This window comes from Mustela lutreola, chromosome 4 (assembly GCF_030435805.1).
Source record: "Mustela lutreola isolate mMusLut2 chromosome 4, mMusLut2.pri, whole genome shotgun sequence".
Taxonomy (NCBI): domain Eukaryota; kingdom Metazoa; phylum Chordata; class Mammalia; order Carnivora; family Mustelidae; genus Mustela; species Mustela lutreola.
The window spans coordinates 140,211,975-140,227,734 of NC_081293.1; the positions used below are offsets into that span (position 1 = coordinate 140,211,975).

Here is a 15,760-nt window from a genome sequence, read left to right on the forward strand (position 1 = left end):
TCACACCCAGTGCGCCATGCAATACGTGCCCTCCTTAATACCCAATACCTACCACTAGATCTATTTTTTAAAAAATTTTATTTCTTTCTTTATTTGATAGAGAGAGAGTGCATTCACAAGCAGGGGGAGTGGGAGAAGCAGGCTCCCCACTGAGCAAGGAGCCCATTGAGGGTCTCAATCACAGGACCCTGGGATCATGACCTGACCCAAAGGCAGAGGATTAACTGAGGCACCCAGGTGCCTCTTTCGCAGTGTCTATTAAAGCTGAACAAGTATATGTATGTATGTGTGTGTGTGTGTCCCTATCGATATCTATAGCCATATATCCTATGATAGGGGTATATATATCCATATATTCTATGACCTCTTAGCAATTCTACCCTTAGGTATCATCCCCCAAAATGATATTTATGCAAGCAAAATAGGTAAATACAGCATTATTTTAAATTGCCAAAAAGTAGTAAACATACCAAATTTCCTCGCACATGTATGTGACACCATGGACAGGTCTTTCAGACATAATGCTGAATGACAGAAGTCAGAGAAAAGAATGCACTCTCTGTGGTCTTAATTCACATAAATTTAAGCTGGCCAAATTAAACCGTGAAGGTGGAAGTCAGCATAGCAGCAACTTTTGTTGGAGAGATGGAGGCAATGACTGAAAAGGACATAAGAAAGGCTCCTGGAATGTTGAATAGTTTTCTATATGTTGATTTGAATAATGGCTACACAAGTGTGTTCACTTTGTAAAAAGTTCATTGAGCTATACACTTAACTAGATGTATGCTATAAAATATACCTCAATTTGATGTTTTTAAAAGGGAAATATTTGTATATATTACATGTCACATAGATAGAACTTTAAGATTACTATATGAAGAAAAAGACATTTTTGTGTAAAAAAGAGAATATTATTTGGAAAATCAGGGGTCATACTAAAGTAGTGAATAATTACATATTTTTTTCTAAATATTGAGTAGTGGTATATAGTCCATATTTGGTAACAATGACACCTAAGCCACATTGATTCTGGCATATTGAAAAATGAAAACTACAGAGATGAGTGCTCAAATAGGAGTTGAAGTAGGAAAATATAAACCATTCCTAAGGAGTAGAAATACATGGTAAATATTGCCCATCCTTCCATAGGTAGTAGTAGCCTGCAATAACTAACTTCCTCTCATATATGAGATCTCAGTTCTAGGGCAATACATTTACCTAATGAACTTCCTAACATCCAGGAAATAATTAATTTTTTTCTTAAAACAGCATCCAGATCCTTCAAGTAATTTTACCTTTTTTTTCACTTTCTAGAAAATATGAATGTATCCCTATTAAGAGAAAAGCAAATTTGACTCTTCTAATTATACAACTTATTCAATATTTTTCAAATAGAAACAAGGCTATATTAGTTTAGATCATCAAACTTAGCATTTCTGTTAAAATAAAGCTTAAATATTGATTAGATAGCAAATGTTATAGTTATTATGAATTAAAGCTACCAGTTCTATGTTAGTTACCAACAGGAAAAATTATTATTGCCTATTAAAAATTTCTTGTGACACATTTAAAGAGTACTTTCAATCACCAAAAAGCTATTCTCTTTTGTAGACACTCTATTAGGCACATCATATATTAAAGATCTTTTGATTTATGTACTTTCATAAAATAGTTGTTAGCTCTTTATATCTTAGCAACCAAGGGAAATACAAAATCAATTTTACCTTCCTCCATGCCCCCTGCTTTATTTCTAATGCTTTTAATTGCCAGAAGAAACATGCCCAATGTGTCATATAATTCATGTGTTAAGATGCACAAAATTCTAAAGTACAACATTCAGATTTTTTTAGCATCCAAAATTACATTGTTTAATTATGAGCTATAATAATTTTTATAAATGAAAGCACAAAATTAATTTCAAAATTAATAAAAATTAAAATATGTAAATATATTTCTATTAACTATATTAGAAAACATTTAAAACAGCCAGAAAGTATATCCAATTGACTAAAATTATCTGTAATGTTATAAAAAGTATTCATGTTAAGACTTTTATGTTTTCATTAAAAATTTTTTAATGAAAAGATTAGATAATCTTATAGTCAATTTAATATGGCCAATTACCTTAAACACATTTCACCAAAGAAGATATACAGATGCCGAATAAGCATCTGTGAAAAGATGTTCCACACTATCATCAGAGAAATACAAATTAAAACAACGAGATACCACTACACATCTCTTAGAATGGTTAAAATTCAAAACACTGGCAACACCAAATGCTGGATAGCGTGTGGTGTAACATTAACACTCATACAATTGCTGATGGGAATGCAAAGCAGTATGGTCACTTTGAAAGACAGGTTGGCAGTTTCCTACAAAACAAAACATACTCTGCATATGATCCAGTAGTCATGCTCATTGGCATTTACCAATAGGAGCTGGAAACATTATCACACAAAAATCTGCACATGGGTGTTTACAATAGCTCTATTCATAATTGCCAAAAGTTGGAGGCAACCAAAATGTCCATCAGCCAGTGAATGAATAAGTAAACATTCAGACAATGGAATATAATTCAGTGCTAAAAAGAAATAACCTAACAAAAAAAAAAAAAAAAAAAAAAAAAAAAGAAAGAAAGAAATAACCTAACAAGCTATGAAGGACATTTAAATGTATATTACTAAGTGAAATATGCCAATCTGAAAAAGGCTAAAGACTGTATGATTCCAACTGTGCAACATTCTGAAGTCAAAACTATTGAGACTGTAAAAAGATCAGTGGTAGCTGGGTTTGGGATCAGAGTGGTGAATAGGATTTTTAGGGTAGTGAAAATGGTCTGTATGATGCTATAATTATGGATACATGTTACTATACAGTTGTGTTATATAAATACATTGGTATAATATATTTGTAGAATGTACAACATCAAGTGTGAACTCTAATGTAAACTATGAACTGTGGGTGATAATGATGTTTAAATGCAGGTTCATTAATTTTAACAAATATACCACTGTGGGTGGGGGGATGTTTATAATACGGGAAGCTGTATGTATATTTGTGGGAGCAAATGGTATATGCGAAATTTCTGTACCTTCCTCTCAATTTGGGGGTGTACCTAAAACTCTTTTTTAAGATCTTGTTTATTTATTGACAGAGAGAGAGCAAGAGCAGGAATACAAGCAGGGGGAGTGAGAGAGGGGCTTACATAAAATATCTTTTAAGTTATAATAATCTATTTAACCTGATAACAACTTCAATCATATATAAAAAGACTCTTCCATAAATCCCACACCCACTTTATATTATTGATGTCACAAATCACATATTGTGAATTTATTAACATGATTTTGCAGCTATAGTTATTTTTAATGTTTTTGTTTCAAATTCTGTCCAAATGTAAAAGTGCTTTATTTTACACCAATACAGTATTATAGTAATCTGTACTTTCTTATATATTTACCTTTACCAGCAAGCTGTATATTCTCACATGGTTTCATGTTTCTGTATGACATACTTTCATTTCAACTTTCATTTCATTTCATTTCATTTCAACTTTCATTTCTTATAGGACAGACCTAATGGTGTTGGAACTCCCTCAGCTTTTATTTTATCTTTTTATTTCTCTTTCATCTTTGAAGGACATTTTTACCAGGTAATGTTCTTGGTTGATAGGTTTTTCCATCTTTTGGTGCTCTATGCTTTCCCTTCCCTTCCTGCCTGAATGTTTCTGCTAAGAAATATACTGATAATTTTATGGAGGTTCCCCTGTCCATGACAAGTTGCTTTTCTCTTCCTGATTCAAGATTTTCTCTTTGACAGTTTAATTACAATGTGTCTTTTGGTGTGGGGCTCTTTGGATTCATCCTAGCTGGAATTCTTTGAGCTTCCTGAACTTAGGTGTCCATTTCTTTCCTTAGACTTGAAAATTTTCAGCCATTATTTCTTCAAATACTCTACCCCACCACCCTTTTCTTTCTCAAACTCCCATAAATATATATTGGCTGCTTAATGGTGTTTTTTGATTTCCTTAAGCTTTCTTCACTTTTCTCTATATTTTTTTTCTGACTCAATAATTTCAAATTGCCTGTCATTGAGCTCACTATTTTCTTCTGTTTAGTCAAATTCAATATTGAAGTTCCTCTAGTGAATTTTCCAATTCAGTTGAATTCTGATTCAACTGAATCCAAATTCAGTTATTGAATTTGTTGATTCTTCTCTATACTTTCTCCTTGTTGGTGTCCTCATTTTGTTCATGTATTTTCTTGATATTGTTTGTTTATCTGTGTTCTTTTGTAGATCACTGACTTCTCGTAAGACAATTACTTTGAATTCTTTGTCAGGTAACTCATAGATCTCCATTTCTTTAGGTTTATTTTGTTCCTTTGACTGGACAATGTTTCTATGTTTCTTTGTGTCCAGTGATTTTTTTTTTTTTCTGAGCTTTTGCATTTGAAAAACAAACAAACAGCACTTCTGTCAGTCCTTTTGGCTGGCTTTCAGTGGGGGAAAGACTTTCACCAATTAACCCAGCTATAGATCCTAGGGGGCCTCTGAAACCTTTTATGGGGTGGGGATATGGTGTCTGTAAGCTTACAAATTTCCCAATTAGAGATTTGCTAGTTTCTTTTTCAGGAACTCATAATTTCTTGCTCCCTCTGGTGACTGTGCAATACTGCAAGTTCAAAGGTGCTACAGTAGTCAACTATTCAACTCCCTTTTGTTCTCAGCAACCCTGAGGCATCCAAGTATCCTGATTCCCTATCAGGGTTCCAAGTGAGGCCAGAGAGAAACCAGTTTCTCAGGCAGCACTCTGTAAATCCAAATGAAAGCTCCTCCCCTCTCCCTTCCCCCAAAGAAGCCATGAGTTGGGTGCATTTTCCCAATAACACGAAGTCACATTGGCCTCTGTGCCACCTCAAGTTCTCCAGTGAAAGATCAAGCTACTCCCGTTTTCCCTTACTTTTAGTGGCCCCCATGGAAAATTATGCTGGTTCCAACTAAGCCAGTGCTTCAAGTCAGATGAGAAAGAAGTCTCCCAGGCAGCCCTCTAAAAATCTTGCACATTGGACACATGCTCAACTTGTCTGTTTCCCCCGGGAGAAGGCATGAGCTAGAGTTCTCTCTAATGACACTGACTTGTGTTGGCTTGGGGGTGGGACAATTGGGAGTAAAGTTAAATAATTCTTCCCATTCATTTCAATGTAGCTGTTCTAAATTTTTGTTATCTGCTTGGGTTATTACAACTTAAGTGGTTCCTGGAGTTCCCATAAAGATATTTTGGTCACATATTGCTAAGTCCATGTCTCTGTAGGAGAACAAGGCTGGGTCTATTTATTCTGCAATCTTGCACTTATTCTCATTGATTTCTGCTCTGGTCTTGATTATTTATTTTCCCACTTACTTTGGTTTTATTTTGCTCTTTTTTTCTTATGGTGGATACTGAAGTCATTGATTTGAGATCTTTCTTCTTTCTTATATAAGCTTTTGGTGCTATAAATTTCCTCTTCATACTGCTTTAGTACCATTACACAAAACTGATACATTTTCTTTATCAATTCAAAAGATTTTTTTTCTTTGATTCATGTTATTTAGAAGGATATTACTGAATTTCTAAATTTTGGAGGATTTTTCCAGAGAGCATCCTATGAGTGATTTCTAACTTAATTCCACTGTGGTCAGTAATATACATTGGATGACTTAGATCCCTTTCAATTTTTTGTGATTTGTTTTATGGTCCAATGCAGTCTATTTTGGCAAATGTTTGTTTTTTGAGTACAAGAAAAGAATGTTTGGTTTTGGGTAGAGCTTTTCATAAATGCAATGGCATGATGTCAATTCACAACGTTGTTCAAATCTTCTACTTTCTTCATAATCTTTCTTTTTTCTGTTCTACCAGTTATTGAGAGGATCTGTTACTATAATTGTGGGTTAGTCTATTTCTTCTTGTGGTTTTAGCAGTTCTTACCTTACGTATTTTCAAGCTCCACTACTATGTACATAAGTCTCAGTAAATTGACCTCTTTATCTCTACAAAATAAACTTGTTTATCTCTAATTAAGATATTTTGTTCTGAATGCTATTTTGTCTGACATTAAAATGATGACTCAGATTTTGTTTTATAACGTGTTAGGCTGGTATAAATTCTTCCATTCTTTTACTTTTAACTTACTTCTATCTATATTTATGTTTGAAATTTGTTTCTCACAGGCAGCCTGCAGGTTTGCTTTTTATCTGAGACTCTTTTGTTGTTGTTGTTGTTTTCCCCATTGGATATTCTTTCCTGCTTTCTTGAAAAATAGTTGACCGTATAGTTGTGGGTCCATTTTTGGGTTCTTTTTTTCTCATTGTAGATATTGAAGTCATTGATTTGAGATGTTTCCTCTTTCCTTATATAGATCTAACATTCTTTCCATTCCTTCCTTTTTCTATAGATCTTTTTTCTTTCCTTTTATACCTCTAACAATCTCTGTATTTTATTTGAAATTTCTACATCATTTAAACTTAATCTTTTATTAATATGGTTAGCTTCAAATCTATTATCTTGCAATTTCTTTCTTATTTTTCCCATCTTTTCCTTGTTTCTGTTTTCCTCTTACCACAGTTTTTTAGATTAATTAAGATTTCTATCATTTTATCAGCCTTATAAGCTTTTTAACTATAACTTTGTCATAAATAGGTGCTTCAGGACTTACAGGACACATGTCTAAGTTTTTACAATCTTTTTTCACCTATTACCACTACGTGGAAAGTGTAAGAATCTTAGAACAGTATAGTTCAATATCCCTCTCTCAATATACGCTATTGTTTTTCATTTCAATTATATATATATATCATCTACCTCACACTACATTGTTATTATTTTTGTTTAAACAGTTACTTATCTTTTAGATAATTAAGTAATATGAAACAAATCTTAAGTATTTATTTATCTAGTTACCATTTCCTGTGAACTTCATGTCTTTTTGGGGATTCGTATTTTCACGTGGTATTTTCTTTCTGGCTAAGGAAATTAATCTATTTTATAGTGTAGGTATGCAGTTTACAGATGCTTTCTACTACTTTTGTATGCTAACAAAGTATTTAGCCTTGTTTTGAAAGGAATTTTTTATAGGTATAGAATTCTTTTTTTTTTTTTTTTTTTTAAAGATTTTATTTATTTATTTGACAGAGAGAGATCACAAGTAGGTAGAAAGGCAGGCAGAGAGAGAGAGGAGGAGGAAACAGGCTCCCTGCCGAGCAGAGAGCCCGATGTGGGACTCGATCCCAGGACCCTGAGATCATGACCTGAGCCGAAGGCAGCGGCTTAACCCACTGAGCCACCCAGGCGCCCTATAGGTATAGAATTCTAAGTTAACAGAGTTTGTGCTTTTTTCCTTTTCTTTTTTTCTTCTGGGTTTCATTTTGAGTAGTTTTTATCACTGTATCTTCAATTGCACTAATTTTTTTCTTCTGCCAAGGGTTATCTGCCATTGATCCCATCCCATGTGTTTTTCACCTCATACATTACAGTTTTCATCTTCAGAAGTTATATCTGGGTCATTTTTATATCTTCTACATATCCACTTAAATTTGATCATATGGAGTATCTTTTAGTAACTTTTTAAAAGTCCTTGAGCCCTTAATCAGTTTTGCATGTTAGATTTATCTTGCCAGTATAAGTCTCATTTTCCTGCTTTTAGAAAAAAGACTGATAAATTTTTATTGTAAATTTTAACTTGTTGGATGCTAAAAATTTTTTTGTCCCTGTACATATTCTTAAGTATTATTTTTCTAGGAACCAGTTAAATTACTTGGAAACAATATTACCTTTTCTGGTCTTTCTTGTAACATTTGTTTTATGAGAACAATGCAGTGGTCAATCTAGTGTCATTTGTTCTTTTACTGAGGAAAGATTCTCTGTAATCTGCCCAATGCTCCATTACAATTGAGATTTTCCAGTGTGTTTAGTAACACTATCCCTGGCCCTATGTGAGCACTGAGCATCATTATATCAGGAAGGTTATTTCCCCAGCCTTGCGTCCTCACACACACGTATTGATTGGTAATCAGCTGAATTCTTGATGGAGGGTCCTCTGAATGTAGGAAATCTCTGGAGTTTTCTCTCTGTGCTACTCCTTTCTCTCCAAAAATCTATTCTGTGAACTATTGCTGCCTTGGTTTCATTGAACACTCAGTTCCATAGACTCACTATGTCTACTGAACTCCACCTAATTTCCCCTTCCCTGTGTTGTAAACTGAAAACTCTCTCAAAGAGTTTTTTTTTTTTACTCTTCATCTTAATTGCCTGATGTCTACTGTCTTGAAAACCATCCTGTATAGATTTTGTTTTTATTCTTCAGACAGGAGGATAAATCCGATCTCTGTCATTCCATCTTGACCCAAAGCTGAAGTTTGCCAAGATATTTTTTCTTAGGAATTTTTAATTGTTTGCATTGAGTGCGTTGTTCTAAATGCTCTGTTGTCTGTATTAATAGAGACTCTGATAATTTCTTTTTTACACTTTAAGATATCTATACTTGATGTTAAGAATTATTTCTCAGCAGCTTCCTTATGCCCATAATGATTCTTATCCAGGGAAGAAGTGTTGTACTCACAATCATATTATGATTAAATGAAATAATGGATGGGTTTACAAATAAAGCAAATCATCCTTTAGGACCTCAGAAATAAGTCTAAAAACAAGATTACATATGCTAACATATTAAAAAAAACTCATTTGAATCTATTTATTATGATAACCAGTCAATACTGGTCTCTCTAAGCAATGTGATAGATCTTTAATGATGATATATCCTACAGACCTTTCTCTTTTATTGTATGATTTGACATTGTAATTCTATTAAAGATATTTGACAGTTTACTGGTTTTAAGCTATAAGGGATTTTTTTCTCTGTATTTCATATTTGTCTAATGAATGCGTTGAAATAAATATGAAGTAAATATATTTCTGATGTTGCATGAAGAATTTTTCTGAAATTTTTTTGTCTCACATATAGATTCTTTAAAATATTTTATAAAAATAAATTATATTCTTTGATACTTCCTCTGCTCAGCTTACAAATATATTTACTTACCTGAAATATATCAGTGCCTAAATTTAAAAGTCAGTAGTAGGCTCCTTCTTTAAAACATCTTAGTTCACCCCATCAAAATACCACCAGCATTTTTCACAAAGCTAAGAATCCATCCTAAAATGTGTATGAAACCAGAAAAGACCCTTGATAGCCAAAGTAATTCTGAAAAAGAAAAAACAAAACTGAAGGCATCATGGGACGCCTGGGTGGCTCAGTTGGTTGGGCAGCTGCCTTCGGCTCAGGTCATGATCCCAGCGTCCTGGGATCGAGTCCCACATCGGGCTCCTTGCTCAGCGGGGAGCCTGCTTCTCCCTCTGCCTCTGCCTGCCATTCTGTCTGCCTGTGTTCGCTCTCTCCCCCTCTCTCTCTCTGATAAATAAGTAAAATCTTTGGAAAAAAAAAAAAAAACTGAAGGCATCATGATTCCAGATTTCAAGCCATATTACAAAGCTGTAGTCATCAAGACAGTATGGTACTGGCACTAAAACAGACACAAAGATCAATGGAACAGAATAGAGAACCCATGGGGTGCCTGGGTGGCTCAGCAGGTTAAAGCCTCTACCTTTGGCTCAGGTCTTGGGATTGAGCCCCACATCAGGCTGTCTGCTCAGCAGGGAGCCTGCTTCCTCCTCTCTCTCTGCCTACTTGTGATCTCTCTCTGTCAAATAAATAAATAAATAAATAAATAAATAAAATAGAGAACCCAGAAAGGGACCCACCATTGTATGGTCAACTAATCTTCAACAAAGAGGAAAGAATATCCAATGGAGAAAAGACAGTCTCTTCACAAATGTTGCTGGGAAAACTAGATAGCAACATGCAGAAGAATGAAACTGGTCCACCTTCTTACACCATATATGAAAATAAATTTAAAACAGATGAAAGACCTTAATGTGAGACAGGAAACCATCAAAATCCTAGAGAACACAGGCAACAGCCTCTTTGACCCCAGCCGTAGTAACTTCTTACTAGACATATCACCACAGGCAAGGGAAACAAAAGCAGAAATGAACTACTGGTTTAAGGAATGAACAAGTAGTTTATTCAAAAATGAACTATTGAGTTCATCAAGATTAAAAAAAAAAAAAACAACTTCTGCACGGCAAAGGAAACAATCAACAAAACTGAAAGGCAGCCTATGGAATGAGAGAAGATATCTGCAAATGATATACTGGATAAAGGGTTAGCATCCAAAATCTACAAAGAACTTATCAAACTCAACACCCAAAGAACAAATAACCCAGTTAAGGAACTGGCAGAAAACATGTATAGATACTTTTCCAAAGAAGACATCTAGATGGTAAGAGGCACATGAAAAGATGCTCAACATTACTCATCATCAGGGAAATAACAAACCAAACCACAATGAGATACCATCTCACACCTGTCAGGATAGCTAAAATTAACAACACAAAAAACAACCAGTGTTGGCAAAGATGCAGAGAAAGGAGAACGCTTTTGCACTGCTGGTGGGAATGCCAACTGGTGCAGTCACTCTGGAAAATAGTATGGAGGTCCCTCAAAATGTTAAAAATAGAACTACCCTATGATCCAGCAATTGCAATATTAGGTATTTACTGGAAGCATACAAACATAGTGATTTGAAGGGGCACATGCACCCTGATGTTTACAGCAGCATTATTAACAATAGCCAAACTATGGAGAGAGCCCAAATGTCCACTGACTGACAAATGGATAAAGAAGATGTGGTACACACACATACACACACACAATGGAATAGTGCTCAGCCATAAAAAAGAATGAAACCTTGCCATTTGCCACAACGTGGATGGAGCTACAGTTTACTATGCTAAGTGAAATAAGTCAGTCATAAAAAGATAAATACATATGATTTCACTCATATGTGGAATTTAAGAAAGAAACCAGATGAACAACATATGGGAACGGGGAAAAGAAAAAAACAGAGGGACACAAGCCATAGGAGACTCCTAATGACAGAGAATAAATTGAGGGTTGATGGAGGGAGGTGGGTGGAGGATGGGCTAGATGGGTGATGGGTAGTAAAGAGGGTACTTGTTAAGATGACCACTAGGTGTTTTATGTAATGAATCACTGGCTTCTACTCCAGAAACTAATGCATTATATTTTAACTACCTAAATTATATTTTATTTGCATTATATTTTAACTACCTAAAATCTAAGTTCGAGAAAAATCTTAATTTAATAAACAGTGATGAAATATACCACTGAATGACTTCAGACAATCCTGTGTCATAAGATTTTAATGCACACAATATTTTTCAGAGCTTTTGGCTTGCCAGTGTGTGTGTGTGTTGTATATGTGTTATATAATTTGGATTATTTAAGTGCATATGAAAATTTTGTAGATGCATACTGGGGCAACTTCCAGAACTCACAGTAATTTCCCCATTCTGTACTAAATTCTCTTTTTCTGATTACCTGGGAACAGGCAGGAAACGCAAACACGGCCACGGATATTAATTCAGGTCATGTTAGCAAGACTTTCTTCCCAAGATTTGGAAAAGGAAAGTTCTTACTTTTCTTTCTTGCAAATCTTTAAGGATGTGAGAAAAGTGTTATCATATGCCATGGTTTTGGTTTTGTGAAGAAAGCAATGTGTGAGAAATCACATGATACCAACACGTAAACTGAGAGATTCCTGGTGCTCATCACAGTTTCCAACTGGCAGTCACCTTAGCAATTCAGTTTTATTGGCCAATGAATCCTCTCCCATGCTTTAGAGAGTTTGAATAGGGCGTCTATCACTTACAGTCAAAACTTGTCCTTAGAAGTTGATACAAAAATACTAAAACATTTTTAGAAGAATAACTAACTGGAGTTTTAAGAATTCCTTTAATTTCTGGGGTGCCTGGGTGGCTCAGTGGGTTAAAGCCTCTGCCTTTGGCTCAGGTCATGATCTCAGAGTCCTGGGATCGAGCCCCACGTAGAGCTCTCTGCTCAGTAGGGAGCCTGATTCCCTTCCTCTCTCTCTGCCTGCCTGTCTGCTTACTTGTGATCTCTGTCTGTCACATAAATAAATAAAAATCTTAAAAAAAAAGAATTCCTTTAATTTCATTTTAATGATGCATAATAAGAAAATAGAATATATTACTACAGGTATCAGCTTATCTACCTATGATGCTTTTAAGCTGGACTGTCAGTTGATAATAACATCACCTATAACAAATAATTTTAACTAAATTTTATCATAATTTTTTATTTCTTTTGGCAATATTTAGATAAGGAAAATGATTCATATTTTCTTCCATTATTTTCCATGTTTATGTACTGAAAAGAAAAATGTTCACATGGGTTCAATAGTCAACCAAAGCTATTTGACCCAACATGAGTGTTAATTAGATAATAAAATTTTAGAGAAGTAATAGAAATCTTCACGGTCCACAAAAAAAAAGACTTTTTCTTAGATAAAATAGAGAGATGATGCAAAAGGAAATAGAAAAATGGAACACAATAGCAAAACTGAAGGCTGAGATCAAACAGAAAATGTAAACATACCCTGGGAAATATGGTTAATTCTGGGTTTAATACTATATCAGAAACTCAAAACATCTTCATCAAGTAAAAATAATTTTTTCAGTTTTCATTTTTCTCCTTCTCTAACGTAACCAGTATTTAATAAAATAAGTAGCAACTATCTTTTCCACATCTTTATTATTTTCTTTCATAAAACAGTCATCTTCCTGTGAATAAATGGAAAGCAAATCAACCTAAAGATATCAATTAATTTTAAGGCACTATGCAAGGTTCTGCAAGCAGTACTGTAAAGACCAGGGATTTTAACACTCTCTAATGTTCGTTTTAAATGGTTTACACTATGACTAGTATGACTTAAACAATTTTTATCCTCTGATTGGCAGGATTTTGTTAAAAAAAAATTGTAATAGATTAGGAAGAAGGAAATACAGAGAGCTGAGGGGAAAAAAAAGACTCATATTCTCAGGATAGCCCACAATTTCCACTTCCAAATAGTTCCCATATATGAAACCCCTTAAATTATATTGTAACCCTTCCCTCTGGAGTCTTGACCTGCAGTTTGAGAAATACTGGCATTGATATATGAAATCCACAGATAATGCAAAAAACTCATTTTACCACATAGTTTCACCTTCTGCCCCCATCAATCATATTACAAACTGTCAACAGGAAGCAAATTGCCTCCCTTCCCATGGTCACTTTGCAGAAGAAGTGTTAATGACCAACATGAATGCCAAAAGTCAATAGGAATAAAGATATGGAGACAATACTCTAATTACCTTCAAATTGTAATATTCAACTCTATGGCAAAGTTTGTGTTGAAAGGGAAAAAAAATGGAAAAGCCTTCTGGATCTTGTTTTGTTATGTTTAAAGAAGATGTTCTCCAATATGAGTGTTTCTCTCTTACCTTCTCATTGCTTTCTCACTCTGCAGTTCTTCATCCAGTCTTTACATCCAACCTTCTCCCTTTGCTTCATCTGCTACCCTGACCAAGCTCAGCATGGTAAGGGATGCAAGTAAACTGGGAAGAAAATATTGTAGGTATATAAAACTATGTATTAAATTCTAAATTACTTGATCTGTCACTAGGCTAATGAATATTTATTGCATGCCTGCTACCTACCAGACAATATCATGCTTCAGATGTAGACCTGGTGAACAAAATAGTTCCCTTCCTTATGGAGTTCACTCTCAACATTTAGCAGTGAAGGAAAACTGCACCAGTTTTTACTAACTGTTGAGAGCTGTTATGAGCAAAATGTTGAAAGTAGATTTTCAAAGTGCTAGGGAAATGTATAATTTGCTTATTTCCATGTATTAGGAGACGTTTATTGGCACAGCAATGTTCCTATTGAGATGTGAAGGAGGACTGCCATTTAGATAAGTTAAAGAGAAAGGACAGATTCCAGGACGATGGAATAGTATGCAAGGAAGCCGTAAACAGTAGAAAGCATCGTCTGCTCAAACAGAAAGCCAAAGTGGCTGGCATGAACTCAGCAAATAGTAGGTTTGTGCATATGAGACTGCAAAGGCAACTAAAGGTCAGATTGTTGGAAATGGGGGGGGGGGGGCATTTATTTAAAGGCCTGTTGGAAGCTGTTGGAAGATTTTAAGAGAGAAATGACATATTCAGATCTGTATTTTAAAAAGGGCATATACTAGAGAATGGACAAGAGGAGACAGGGTAAGTATGGCTATCACGACTGCAGTCTAGTTGAGGACACTGACAATAAATGCACATAGAACTGAATGGATTCCAGGCTTATTTTGGTGGTGGAATAAATTAAATTGGGCAGAAGAGTCTAAAATTATGCTTATATTTTTGGATTAAGTATATAATAGATAGTAGAGAGTTTTCCTGAATTTCAGAAAACTAGAAAGCAAATTTCTTAGATAGGAATACATAAAGCTGACCTAAAACTAAACAGCTAGGTGAATATTAAGTATTTAATTATCAAGGATTTTAATTGCCCTTCTTACAGATTATAAGAATTCCGGGTAGATGATTCAGATGGCCCTTTTCTCACTGAAACTTTTCCAATTTTGGGTGAACATCTAAGGCATCTAAAATAAAGCAGAATTATTTTCAAATCTGGGTGTGATCAGTAATTTATTTCTCATGAAGAAAAAAATGTCATGTTTAAAAGAAAGGCTGAACATGTATATCTTACATCTTGCTAAATTCACAATTATAAGAGGAATTTCTAGTTGTGGAAATAATATCAGGAAACAATAAGAGTGTTAAGCCATTTTTTCTCATCTATCCCTTTTGCTACTGACTCCACCACTGTAATTTTCAGTTTTGGCTTAGAATTCTGTGTTCTCTACACAATAGGCTCTGACATTATATCTCTTCCAGACACATAAACCCAAAAGCTGCCATCTGCTCACCCCAAAATGGTTTTGAATATCCTTTCTCTAAAATAAAGCCCAGGTTAATTACCTCAAAAGGTTTTTTCATACTATACTACAACCAGAGATCTGAATTCAATAATCCAAAAATCAACCACTTATTCAGGTTTAGTATAATACTTATCTTGAGCAAAGCGGTCTGCTAAGTGCTGCGCTGAATCATAAAAATCTCACAACATTTGAAATCTTGCTGGATTGATAGCAGAGAATGCATACAATTTTAGGAAGACTACACAAGTGTAAAATTATTAGCACCAAGGTTTGTTTCTTTTTTTTTTTATTCATTTGACAGAGATAGATCACAAGTAGGCAGAGAGGCAGACAGAGAGAGAGAGAGGGAAGCAGGCTCCCTGCTGAGCAGAGAGCCCGATGCAGGACTCAATCCCAGAACCCTGGGATCATGACCTGAGCCGAAGGCAGCGGCTTAACCCACTGAGCCACCCAGGTGCCCCATTAGCACCAAGTTTTAAATTAACTTACTGTTACTATTAAGCATTTCTAATATAGGCCTACACAAATCTTACTGGCTTGCACAGTTGTCTCTTCTATTAATAAAGGGACAAACAATAAGATAAAATCTAAGAGATCTTAGCATTTTAATTTAGTAGTCATACTGAAAACTTACATTAGCTAATAAAATACAGAGCCTGATTTCAACATTTTTATGCATTCACACACTTACAAGTTAATCAATCTAACACTTACACGTGGATATGTCTTCACCACCATCACTTTCACTTCCTGCCAGCCTTGAAGGATCATTAGAGATAAGAGGCATTTTAAGATTAGTAAC

General features: G+C 34.7%; 1 long non-coding RNA gene across 1 annotated transcript; it reads right to left on the reverse strand.

Moving 5' to 3' along the window:
• Nucleotides 1-13,421: 13,421 nt before the first annotated feature.
• Nucleotides 13,422-15,751, reverse strand: LOC131830393 (uncharacterized). Its single transcript, XR_009353136.1, has 3 exons — nt 15,673-15,751; nt 14,536-14,619; nt 13,422-13,576 (listed from the first exon to the last, which is right to left on the reverse strand). It is a non-coding gene; the product is annotated as an uncharacterized LOC131830393 (long non-coding RNA).
• Between the last annotated feature and the right edge of the window lie 9 nt (nt 15,752-15,760).